General features: G+C 35.4%; 1 protein-coding gene across 5 annotated transcripts in view; it reads left to right on the forward strand.

Moving 5' to 3' along the window:
• The window catches only part of LOC126759125 (neuronal acetylcholine receptor subunit alpha-7-like), a 151,122-nt gene that overhangs the window by 121,953 nt on the left and 14,910 nt on the right, over nucleotides 1–14,259 (forward strand). The window lies entirely within an intron of this gene.

Below are 14,259 nucleotides of genomic sequence, written 5' to 3' on the forward strand. Positions count from 1 at the left end.
CTGCGAAAGATGCAAGTTCATCGATACGCACACAGACGTACAGATACTCTGCTTCAAGTGAGCGCACAAGATCCCCAAAGACTCAGAGCCCCAGTGACACCATCTGAAATCCAATCACGAAATCTAAGTCAGCGACAGTAGCTCCTGTTGCGTTGCGCCCCTCCACAATCCTTCATTAGTGGGAAGACTTATAACTGCATTGTGTCGGCTCTTTAGAAACCCCCTCCGCTTAGTAGATGTTCAGATGTAATTGCCTACAACAAATTCTTGCTTTCGCCCTTGACATTTTCCAATACATTTGAGGGACGTGTCGCATTTGTGGTTTCATGTTTGTGTGTGTTTTTGTTCTTCTTGAATGGTAACTTTGTGTGTGATTGAGAAACATGATTGAGTTTCCATGAACTCAATGTAGCGCAGAAGAGTTCTGCTGGCTTCTCTTCTTAGATACGCTGACAGAATTTTACAGTTCATGAATGCTCATGATTAAATATTTTTGTGGATGGAGATTTAGTGCCCACACGCAATCAATACTCGTATGGTTTTCCGTATCTATAATTGCTGACTGAGGAATAGATTTGTAGAACCCTGCTAAAGTAGCACAATGACTTGGTCCGGTTAAAGTGAACAAACAACAAAGTAGCTACAGATGATTTGGGCAATTTAGTTAATAGGCAAACACGTTTTATTAGACCGAAACGTATATTTCGTATATTGAAATTTTTTAAAAGTGACACGTCTACATAATAGTAGGTTGGCACAGTTGCCATGATGGCACAAGCACAATGTTTCTATTCAGATTGAGTATTCGTTGAACAAAACTCTAAAATATTTCAAAAGTTAAAAAGTCTAAAGTATGAGTCTTAAACTCAGCGTTTTATACCTGTATGTATCATTTTTAAATCCTATTAATAAAATATTAATTATGAAACGCTTTTTTTCTATCAATTTGCTACAAAATTGCAATCATTTTAAATACTCTCCAAATTCGACTTAATATTAATCGACACACATGGGCCCAATGTTGTCGTTGTTGTTATGAGCTGTTTTTTCAAATCAAGTTTTCGATGTTCATGTGTCAACAACAATCTGTACAATGTCTGCTCTTACTGTAAATTCATCAAAAGGCGACAGCCACAAGCTTATTAGAATCAGTCGAAGCTGTCAGTCATAGGGTTAGGCATTCAACTTGGTGTATTTGTTTGCTATACGCGCTCAATTGGATGACCTTTTTCCAAATTTCCACAAAATTGCACAGAAGCATTTAAAAGGGCAATAGGGCAGCAAAAACAAAACTTTCTATGGCCACTGAAAGCAAAAAGTCAAATGAGCCCAAATGAACCCTGAAACATAAGCAAATCCAACGAACATACACACATACTCAGCTACATGTTGCTATTCTTAAAATATAAAGGCTAAATCCTTCCGAAAAGCGAAAAGTGTGACAAACAAATGTTCAATTTCCTCAAATAATCCAGCAACGAGGTGCAACAAGACAATTGTAGTAAAGAGGAAATAAGGAAATTGGGAGCAGAGAAGTAGGCATTCAATCGCGGCGAACTTTGCGTTGACAATACTGTTATTGTGTTGTTCGTATTTTCGCATTTCCATGCTAATGCTTTTGTGGCACGCGTAACTGTTGACAGCTCACAACTTACCACCTTTTGTAGCATGGGCTGGCTTGTGTGGCATCTGCATTGTTCGTTTTATTCTTCACACCTTTCCCGAAGCTTTTGTTATTATTGATGCTGGTTATTGTCGCACGTACTATTTGAGTGCCACAATTCGCGTTGTCTCTGTTGCAACAATTAGAGCACTTCGTGGTTATTTGTGTTGCATTTTGAAATAATTCTGCAATTTCGGTAAATTGTTTCCTTTTATCTTTACCGTTACACTGAAGTGGCATTGGTGTCATAGCAGCAACGAGGGCATAACTGGCAAATGGAGCTACAATAGCATTAGAAATCGCGAATATGTCGCAGAGAAGAATATTCTCTCTCGTAATATACAGCCGTGGAATTTGGTTTTGGTATTATTTTATTATTACTCAGTAGCTACTTGTGCAGACAAATATTATCCAAATCAACAATAAACAACAAATCACATGAATTCTGGTTTTACATCACACATTTCATCTTTGCTGCAACTCAACGTATTTAGCACTGTTTCTATCTTTAGTCATTTCTACTCTGTAGTTGACTTTTTGTTCTTAGACAACTTGACTACTTAAATGCATTGCAATGTAACAAGCTCCCGCAGAGTAAGAGTAATAGTTGCATTTGAGCGAGAAGGCTCGTCTTTCTGCAGTTAATCAGATTCATGTTGCAACTTAAAGCGAACATAAATCATCGCAAATTGCAGTTTGAATAAATTTCGCTCGCTTACAAGAGTGCTGCAGGTTTTCCACAGTCTTTGCTGCTTACCATTTCTCCGCTCTCATTTTAGTACTTATTATCATATGCGTATGTAGAAGTGCTCACTTTTATAACCACCACAATATTGCACTATTTGAATGGAATATGAACTCATTCGTGACCTCATCGAAATGACTCGTTTTAATATAGGTATACCATATATATCGTTGTTTTTTTTTTGGTAAGGTTTTAACTAACAACTTCGCCTCTTTGCTTGATGTGAGCAAAATGAAAATTACACATCATCACCATTTATGTTGTTGTTCAACATTTTTTAGACTAATGGTAAATATTCATAATTTCTTATTTTGCTTTTAACAGAAGGCCCATTTATTCCCCGAAGCTGTCTGCTCATTTTCTTGTCAAGCACTTCCGCTTTGTTTAGTATTTAGTTCTGGAAAAAACTAACGAAACTTTGAACAAGGAATTAAAAAAACATTTGCCCTCTTTTCGCCTACTCCCGCATTATAATATATATACAGAATAATGTTTTCATCTTGATACTCAAGTGCCACGCCAAAGACGATAAATTGTTTCCGATGGAAAGAAATCGCTTGTTTTACTATAGACAAGACATTAATTTGCTGTGAAAAGCGTTAAAGCGAGTTAGAGTCCTTTTTTTCTGTTCCCTTTGAAAATGATTTTGAGAAATGATTTTGATATTTAAGCCTTTGTTAGTCCTTAAGCTGATTCATCAATTAAGTTGAGCTTACTCCAAGCAAAAAAGCATTAACCTTCCGACGTGTTTAAATCATTTTAAGAGTTAAGTCAAATGTAATGGAAAATTAAGAAAATATATCAGCACATAATCCTATTTATAAAGAAACAAGTTTTTATGTGTCTGATGTTTAGTCCGCTCTACTTTTTTTCAAACTTTTATACATAGGAAAGGACTTACTATTTTATTTACCCCCACCAATCTATTTTTTTGATACATTAGAATGACCATGCATCATTTCAACTGATTTTATTAGTCAATACATACAAATAAAAATTAAAAGAGGTCGACGACGAATCAGCAGGGTTATAAAAGGCCAAGCATTTATAGTTTGTATGTCAGTTTTTATTTATAAATATTAACTTTATTATTCCCATACTAACCCGCATATTCAATCGACAAATAGCAGAACTTAGTGCTCTTCGTTAGCAGCGATATAAATACCTAATTTCATATATTCTTTAAAAAAAATTCCTAAACACGATTTTAATTTCTTTTTTTTTTACTTTTTCTGAGTTGCCGCCTTCCTCGATGACAAAATAAACTTATGAAGCAACTAAATTGTTTGTCTGTCGTTCAACACCCAGAAAATGGCAGTCTTGACTAGTTGTACTTGCTAAAAAGTTCGAAAGTTGCTACTTGATTTCACCACAGAAAAGAGGATCTTTGAAGACAACAGTAATAATTTTATTCACTTCATTAGCAAAAGCTCATCTCAACAAAAGCTTACACAAATGCGCATGTGTATGTGCTGAAGGTAGTCCAAGTATGTAGGAAAATCTCATAATATGGTTTCATATAAACAGAAAATGTGAATATAAATTGGAGAGAGAGAAGGCCAGAACACATGCAAACGTTTTCACATGTGTTTGGCGTTAACATGTCATTACGTTAATTAAAATTTTATTCAGTAGTTTGAATTTCTTATAGGGGTTTTGATTTTTAAAGCTGTTCGATTTCGGTGTTTAAAATATTTCTTCCAAAGCACATTTATTTCTATGTCATATACTGATGACGTACTCTATTTAGTTGGCAAGTTCAACAACTAAATGTTAAGGTATTTAACCTAATAATATTAAAGTTAAAATTTTTCTTTACCGCAGGACGAGATGAGCCACAGTGACCCAACACGAGTTCAGCAAAAACTGTCGAGCGGCCATCTATGCTAAGTAAAGACTGTTGCTGCTGATTGCGCAGCTGCCTTCGCCTACATTTAACTATACACGGACACTTTCGCACTTACACAAACCAAATACGTGTTTTTTATTCTCCGGAAGTAAGTGAGTTGTCTGCGTTGAAAAGCCATTGGCGAAGTGAGAGCTGCTAACAGACGAAGTAACAGCTAAACCACAAGGCGCTTAAAAGCCAGCAATACTACAAAGTTTATTGACACAAAAAATCAAAACGGCGGAAAAACCACAAACACCGTTATGCGAGTGTTGAATTCCAAGCAAAAGAGAGTTTGAAAGTGCAAAACCGAAGTGGTAAACAGTCAAATTATGGAACAAGGCTAGAAAAATATGGAAGCAGAATGTAAAGAACCTTACACAATTGAATAAAAACAGACCGAATCATCAATAACACAATCAACAAAAACAGTAATTAAACATAGAAATTTCTACCTTTACACTTACAAACGCTTATAGACGCCAACCAAAAATGTGTAGAAAGTTGTTCTGCATCAGCAGCTCAAAAATCAAGGGCAGGGTCGAGTGACAATTTGAATATATTATTTGTCTTTTCTATTACATCCATACACACATGACAAATCATAGTTGTTAGATGGTATTCGTATTTGTATTATTGAAAGCTCACCAATCAGTACCAAACTTTGACCTTTCTTCAAACAAATTTATATATGTTGGTATCAAACAACAGTTTACTCTATAATAAGTTTGCAGCTTTCTTATCCCAGAACACGAACACTTATGTGGTGAAGCAGACAGACAATTAAGTTAAACTGTGGCAACGCTGATTGCCACGAGGGAAAGGTGATCTGACGCCCTTTCGTGTCAAAAAGTAATGGAATAGTCTGTGTGCCCAAAAAATACAAAGAGAACACATACTTAAAGATGTTCATTTAACTAAGTGTCAGCTATAAGCGGGTATATCGGGTTTAATAAAATTTTATTAAGAAATAAAAATATTACACCAACATAAAAGTGCAGCTTAAGTTCTACTCAATTTCGTGTTTTATAATTATGCTAGAAAACCAGAAGTTCTCATTCGTAAACTTAAGGGAGTATTATTGTCAAGAACCCCATTTTCGAATGTCTTTTGGTAATTGATAAAAAACAACCTTAGATATTTTGACTATATTTTTTTCTAAAAAGTTTCTACGACACTAAAGCGGTTATATTTTTAGGATAATCTTAGTATTAAAAATCCCTTCAAATACATCTATATGTTTTGTTAATTTCTAACCTGTTTCAAGTGCGTGTTTTTTTTGTAAAAGTCATGATTACATGCGTTACTGCACTTCCGCATTTGTTAACGCGACGACAACAACACAACGAACACAGCAACATGAGTTAACTACACTTCTCTGTATGAGAGTTGTTATTATTCCGCTTGGGTAACCAACTATGCCGCTACCACAAACTCACAAACTTTCCATTCCCCCTAATAAGTGTACGCATCTCCCTCCTTCAGACAAACATATATTCAAGTACATATATCCCCACTGTCTAGGGGAAGTGAACCTCTTAGGCCACTTAACCACTTGTGATTTTAAGAGTTGCCTCTTGTCTTGCCTCATTCAGCGCTTGTCGTCTTTCTTTTGAGTTGTTTTCTTTAGAAAATCTTTGTGGCTTTGTTTTGGTTTGTTTGTATCAGCTTTATCACTGCTTGCAAAGAAATATATGTGTATTAGTAAAAGTCCATGTATCAATTTACAGCTTTAAAATCACTCTTTGATTTTCTTAATCGGTTTATTAGAATATTCAACCATTTTGCAGAAATTTCGCTTTGCCTTTAATGTGATTTTAAATCTTATTGTAATTGCTTCCCTTTCTAAGCTTTCTTACTCTAAATTTCGTTATAATATGTACTTCAAGCTTTCTGTTTACGAAATAAAAGTTTAAATAAAATTTTATAGAAAACACGTCACGTTCTTGCGAAATAAACATTTCTATTTGTGCTTCCTAAAAAAATATATTCAGTTGCATTGTCCTCTCCCCAAAAGACTACACAACTTGCATTGTCATTTTCAAATCTTACAGAGAAGTAAGTTCAACCAAAAGTCAACACCGCAAGCGTTTGTGCACACTTGTTAGGCATATATGTATGTAGGTGTACATATTGTGTAACCCACGGCGTATGAGTAACATAGTTTCACCAGCACGCAAGACTTTGATTAAGATAATATTGAAAGCAGTACTTCAAATAAAACTGGTGAAAAACTATATTTGCACTGAAGCAAACTATACATGCAACTTTTGAAGGGGCTTCAAATGACAGAGTGAATACTTTAGAAAATTAAATAGAATTTCCACTTAAAATATAATAAAGTAAAATATATAAGAATGAATTGAAATCCGTACCACCACCAGCAAACTAACTCTGTCTTTTCAACTTTAGTCTGTTCATTTGTAGCACGTTGCCTCAAGCATTCGGTCTGCATTTCTTGAATATGTTTTTCATTCCCCCTTATAGCCAAAAACATCGCAGTGAGCGCATCTTGCCTAGTCAACCTTTTTGCCTGCCAGCTGTCGCCGATGCTTGTAGATGTTTGGCACTAATGCCACACTTCATTGTTGCTTGCGTTAATGCTTCGCCTTCTTAAAGAAATGTAAAGACAGCTCTTATTGAATTTTTTGGATTGGCACTGTTTTCGTTTGTCGTGGTTTTCATAGTTTTTAGTGTTTCCGGAAGTTACACTTTTTTAATGTTGTTGGTGTTGCTAATAACTTTATTTAGTGATAACTAAAATCTGACACCACCCTTGGCAGTCGACTAATTGGCAATTTTGTCACTTAAACATTCGAGCCAGGGGCAACAATTTCGTATTAGTAACAACAATCCGCCAATTAGCAAGGGGCCGTAAGTAGAGGACAAATTGTCATACATGCCACATCACGACTTAAACATCTCATGTGAGGAAGATATTTGAACTTGGTTCTCATACAGCTGACACTTTCAGAGCATATGCTGTCCTTAATAGTATATGTATATAACTTTGTTTTTGTATATCTAAGGACTTTAAGACATCAATCAAAGTCTAATTCCTTTTATTTCTTCAAAGTATCTTATAAAACGATAATGATTTGTTAAAACTTAGTGAATGATAAAGCTAAAAGAAAAGTTTAAATCTTTGAATACCAATCCAAATTATCCAAATTAATTGCACGAGAGTTTAAAATTAAAATGCGTCATTATATGTTGGTAAATTTTAGTTTGTTTTCGTAATTTGTACAGTTTTTCACAAGAAAAATTCAGAATTTACATATTCTTAGCCGTGTCGAGTGAAATCAGGAACAGGAAATTTTCTCAAATAGAAAGTATAGCGCGTAAGATCGCTGTTGTAAATATCGATATACTTGTAGGTGTGAAAGCGATTGCATAATATTTTTTCAAAATTTGATGAAGTGAGCTATCATTGTGTGTGGCGCTATCTTATGTTGTGAAATTCTGAGTGTAGTGGTCGTATATAGCGTGGTTGTAAGCGGTTTCTTCTGACAAAGTGTATTTTATTTAAATACAAGTATTCACTACTTATCTCTATTATTTGCTCCTAGAATGCATTCAATAATCAAAAATCCCAATCATTGTACATTTGAGAATTACATTCTACATATACCATTCCCTCAGGCACAAATACGCCATCGCCACTTGAGCCTTGATAGTTGCAGGTGCGTCCACTTAATACGTATGAATATCAAAAGTACATCAAAAGTACACAGCTGTACTTACCCACCACATATTTCCCAAGCGTATTAATGGTTCCTGCACAATCGCAAACGCAATTGCTGTCTATTTGAATCGGGTGATTTATTTTAGAGCGGTGAACTGATAGGGATATGTAAAAAGGTGGCACGTGTAAGCCGAGTCACATGGAAATGGAAATATAGGCCTTCTTCGTTAGTTTGAATAAGCAGTAAAAGGCTGTAGAAGCAGCAACTTTTGAAATTTAGCACGCTGATGGCAATGCGTGAGTAAGGCAGTGAGGTGGTGTGGTGAATGGTGAAATTTTTAGTTGCAAAGGCGGAGAGTTATGCGGTGGCTTATAAATGGCCACTGCGGTTATTATTACTATAAGGAAGTTGCTTTAAACACTTCAAATTATTTGTAAATTTGTTCTATTACTCATCTGTATGGCCTTTAAAACAGCAATCATAATTTAAGCTATACTACTTTTTACAATACACGAGATCGAGTTTCCTCTCGCACATTTCGTTTCCTCCTAAAAACACTTTTTAAAGAAATTTTTAGCCAATTTGGAACTCTTAAGTTATTACAACTTTTCTTTGATATAGAAGTTAAATTTTCGTTAAAATTTCTTCTCTACATTTTTACTAATCCTTTCCTTATCCTATCCCTTAGTTATATTTTTTGCCAACATAATTAATCTTCCTAAGTCATATTAAAAACTTAAAGTCATTATTTATAATAGGTTTAATAACGAAACTGCGACTTTCAATATGAATTTATACAGTATTTGTGCAAGCGAAATTTACCCATGTTCCAAAAGCTTAACTCCTCCATATTATAAAAATACAAAATAATGGTTCATTACACTACACTCAACCTAAGAATACTTATTTTTTGCTTGTATAGTATACATTTAGGGGCAGGCTAAAATCTCTTAATATAACACGTTCTCATTGATATAAGCTAATTTTGGTGCAGGAATGAGTTTAACTTACCTTAATTTAGGTTGGTTTTCTCGGTAAGTCGGTGCAGCCGAGAGGCTTCTCTACTACGTCTTCAAAAGCCATCTTCAATACCGCCGTTTCACAAACTTCTATTGCTTAAATGTGCCGGCACAAAGACACCGGTTGGGCTGAATAGCAAGCTAAGTAGGAACAACAATAACCGTAATTACACACCGAATACCAAGAACAAGCATGAACAGCCGCAGTAAGCAATGCCTTGCTCTGTTGGAATCGCTAGTAGACAAGAACAGTTTTGTCCCTATGTAAGAACAATGGATAACATGAAGAAACCTCTGCTAAATTAACTTTGCGGTTGTCTACAATTTCGGTTACAAGCTAAGCGTCATCCCTTTGCTTATGGTGTTAGTCTCAACCTAAAGCTCTTTATTCTGCGTTTTTGCGGTTTAGGTAATAACGTCCTCCTTTGAAAGTTTTGAGATAGTTGAATGAAGTACACACATATATATATAAATTTGAAAGTTCTGTTTACATACAAATTAAAAATAATTATTAATTAGAATGTTAGCTTTTGGATCGTTTGGATAGATTTAAAGATAAAGATCTTGCTGATGTCCTTATTGATTACAATAGTTGATGTGAATCTATAAAAATCTTCTAATTACAAATATAATAACATGCATTCACATACTTGTGTACAAAATTAATTGACTCACGCCACTTTCTGAACTCAGCACTTTTGAAGTTCAACAAACGCTGGTCAGTCTCCATACGAAAATTTACTATTGAATAACATTGCAGCTCCATTATGTATAGTCACCCTGTCAAGAAAGTATCGGGAGTTCTTCATTTAAAAATCCCGCTTATGTGGAAGACAGGTAAATTTTTTTGCTAGTTTGGTACAACTGTCCTTAATTATGATGCCAAAAATTAGCGCGGTCTGCCAACCAGTGTGCTCGCAGAAGCTGTTTATGTCAGTCGACCATCATTTTGACTTGGAGTTTCATTAATATGGTACGCTTTTTCCAAAAACGGTAAATTTAACTGCTTGGTTCACTTTCAAGGTATTTTCCCGGAATTGCCATGTCTGCAGTTACGTTGGGCATTTGTTGAAAATTTTAATTCATTCTATTTTGTAATAACTTTTGTAGCCGTCTGTTCCACAGTGATTGTTAGATTTGCTCCACTGGCTGTCAATTATAGGGTCAATGGAAAAATGCAGATTGATGGTGCTGCAGTTACAGCACCGATGAAATGGTGGGGAATAAAAACCGCCAGAAAAATGAGAAACTAATTGTAATTGTCTATTTTTACCGAATAGCTTTCGAAAGTGTGATATATTAATTGTCAACTGTATTGTAATAGCAAGAAATTTCATTTTCACAGACGGTTATTTGTACTTATGTTCCTCATATGCCACCCCTACAGTTTCTAAATTTTTAGCACCACTTAAAAAAGAAATCTAAATAAATGATACACAATTTGTTATAGAAGAAAGCTGTGACAAATGGCTCGTAGGTAAATACAAATATAATACATAATATTACATATATCATAAAATGTAAATACAACTGAACATCAGAACGCCTACATAGCGTTGTTACAAAAATTTTTGGTATTTCTGCATTTATATTTTTCATAATTATCGATATATGTATGTATGTATATCTAGGAGGACTTCAGGTAGAGATTTAACATTGGAAGGTAGTAAGTAGAAAAAAGGAGTCGAGCTGCGGAATGTATTTCGAAGCGAATCGAATAACCTCAAAAGCCCAATGTCACAAAAAGAATAAAAAAATTTAAAACAGAAACCGAGCTAAATACAAAATTGTACATAATAATATTATGTAAAAAGAAAAATATCACAAATGACCTAAAACTAAATGAATTCGTGGCAAGAACAAATGCGGAGTATAGCAATAAAAGTAAAATACAAAAGACACAACAGCAATAACAATAAGCAGGTACAACACGACAACAAAGCCAATGCAGCTCCTTTTTCTTGAAACTAAACGTAATGCCGAAACCGGAAGCAGACACCAATATGAAGAGGCGCAGACCGCCTGGAAGGATTGTACAAACCAAACGTGCACAAATAATATGAATGACAAAAAAAAACAAATTGCACCAACTGACACGAATAAAGCTTTTTATCCTTTTCTGTTAGTTGGCAAGGAAGATATCACAGAACGAAGGTACATCCTTTGTATCTTCCCGAACAACAAGCAAACCCACTTAAGCTTCGCAGAATGCATGAATTACCCAAGCTGATGACGCCTGGCGACAAGTCGGCCGAGGAGATTTAGGTCAACGAAATATATCGTATATTTGGAAGTGAGGACATATACATTTATGCTGACAAGTACATGCCTGTTAGTGTATGTAATACATGAGGAATGGGCAGATGTGTGCCTGAAGATATGAAGGAAGACTACTTGTCGTTAAGAAGAACAATAAGGACAAGAACATGGCCAATACAAGAGGAACATGGCCTAGCACTTAGACCGTTTTAGAATGCGGGTTTCTCAGCATAAGTTGGTACTGATCGGTGAAACCGGTTTCAAAGTATTCTTTTACTGGCAGTAATAATCTAATGTAAATTACCTTTAAAGTAAAGTCTTCTTAATTTACAATTTAAATTATTTTGTGAAAGCCCGATTTCAAAGTAAGTTGCAAAGCAAAACTTACAAGGCTGTTGTACTAGCTTTTGCCTCAAGGCAAACTCAGTTTTATGCTAATTTCATTTTAAAACTTTCAAACTTCCTTTCCTACGCTTTATCCTTAGATACAAAAACAATAAATACAGCTCATTTTATAATTGCTAGCAGCTATTTTTATGTGACTTTTTAATTATTTCCCTTTGCCCGAATGTCTTCATTTAATTTTTGGAATTTTTCATTAGAGCGTAGATCTGCAAAGCTTTGTTAATCTCTTAATTCGTTTATTATTTTAACGCACTTTCCTCGTCAGGGCACAGACTCAATTCATTTCTTGAGCAATGAAATTGTAAGGCAAATAATTCTTTTTGAAAGTTCAAAGCGGGAATTTCTTAATTTTAAAGAGCACTTCTCTTGCTCCCACAGAGGCGTGGGAAGTTGTTTACTGAAGTTGTTAAACAATGAAGATGCCTCATGGCAGGAAACGTGTCTACTATTTTTTCCTCTTTAAAGCTTTCAGTGCGTTTTAAATGTAAATCTTGTGGCAATCGCATTTGAAAATGTAAAAGTTCTGTGTAGTCTCTATTAGGAAAAAAAAAGCTAAATGTGTTGCACTGTTACAAAAATACACAATATATCAGAGTAGAGTGGTTAACAACTGGTAAAGTGTAGCCAATGAATCTATATTTTACTTACCACAAAGGTTTTTTATACAATTTGCAATTATTCTCAACTTTTTATTTCTTACTTAAGAATAAGTGCCAGAGATGCGTAGTTTCGTTACTGCAATTTTCAGCTTCTTTGATGCCAACGCCTTATTATACCCAGCCTTGAGTCATTTAGCAATGTTGAACTTTTCACTGGTTTTGCACAAGTTTTGAATAAATTAAATTACTTGCGATGTATCCACTCTGCATGCTAGACTTAACTTTCCATCAGTACATTGCATTCTTTTTTGTCAAGTTTATACTGTCCTTATCAGAACTTACACCTTTCCCTTTCTTCTTTGATAACCCAGAAAAATGTCCCGTGACCATTATACAAGGACGAAAGCACAATTTTTTTTGTATTTATTAACATTACTACAGCTATTAACATTCACGCTCACCGGCTTCACACTGGCTATTAATCACATCGTTTACGAAAAGTACATTCTCAATCCATCTGTGCATCTCAACTAACTCCGCGCTTAGAAAAACGGCGAAACAAATTACCTGAAAAAACTGCGGAAGCAAACAGCACCGTGGCATCTAATTTTTCGATTTGTATTCATTAAAAACATTAAAAAGTATTGCATCAGAAATCGCGAGAATCACAAATGCTCGTCTAAGTTGGCCCCTTTGTACACGGTTCTGATATTTGTACGATATACCTCGCCTATTGGTCTTTCGTGGTTGTATTTCGCCACAATTCTCATCCGAAACGCCAAGCAATTAAGATAGATATCTAAAATTAAAGTCACTACGAGCAAAGCTTCAGAGACTAATGACAGTCACTGAGGTCCGCCCAGAACAGAAAAATCAAGAAAGTGCCACAGACTAAAGTTGAGAGAGTATTTATAGTAGTTATTTATGTGGGTGGTTGTGTGGAAGGCAAATTTATTTGTCATGCATTTATTGCCACTAAAGTAAACGCATCTCTGATCAAATTAGCTGTGTGTTGCAAATTTTTCGAAAAGACATACGACCACACAGGATGTGGTGCATTCGCTCCAGTCTTATTTTTGAAACTCTTCGCTCCAGTTTTTTTGCTTTCTTTTTTAAATTGCCGCCTCTATTATATCTCCTGTGTCTGCAAGGCATTCATGAATGTATGTGTATTGCTGCAACTTATGTTCAGCTTAGAATTAGTTTGGTTTGGTCTTAAAACCAAAGGGCAGCAGTTTAATGCAAAGCAATGTCCAGATCACCAAATGGCTGCTTAGCTTAAATGGTTAATGGAAGAAATAGGTTCTAGTATGAATTTTCATAGATATATACCCTAATATCTTGGACTGAGATATTTCCCAACAGGTGATATGTGGGTCTAACAGTGTAATAAATGATGCCAATTGTTTCAGATAAATTTACATTACATCATCATTTTAGATACCTAAACTCTTTTGCTAAAAGAGTATTGTAACACTTTCCTTTCCGACTTCGCCCACATAATTCGACAGGTCGACGGTAAGATTGCAAAAAATTGCTGACAGAAGAATGCCGCCGCAAAAACACCGACTGAAGCAAATAAGACACCTCAATAACGAAAGTTAAATCACAAGAAATGTGCGTTATGTCAACACAGCCCCTAATCTCTCCACATTCACACTGCTTCTTGGCTCAGTGTAACGCCCTCAGGAATAATCGAGAGGTCGCCCATCGCACTGCGAATAGCTCATCACATTTGATGATTCCACCTTTCGTTTTGCCGTAATTTTTCCCTTTCCTTCTCAGCCTTCCATTTGTCTCAACCACTTCTTCTGATGGTTTCCCGTTTTAAATTACCTAAATGACGTATACGCCATTTTGGCGACCGAGAGGTTAAAGTGGCGCTTCCGATTTATTTTACTCTGTTGTGGAAGGGAACCGCACGCGCTTAACTTCTCCCCCTCGGTATGACGCACCACAATTGATAAATGCGGGCGGCACTCAAATCAGACACTT

Source organism: Bactrocera neohumeralis, chromosome 5 (assembly GCF_024586455.1).
Source record: "Bactrocera neohumeralis isolate Rockhampton chromosome 5, APGP_CSIRO_Bneo_wtdbg2-racon-allhic-juicebox.fasta_v2, whole genome shotgun sequence".
Lineage (NCBI taxonomy): Eukaryota > Metazoa > Arthropoda > Insecta > Diptera > Tephritidae > Bactrocera > Bactrocera neohumeralis.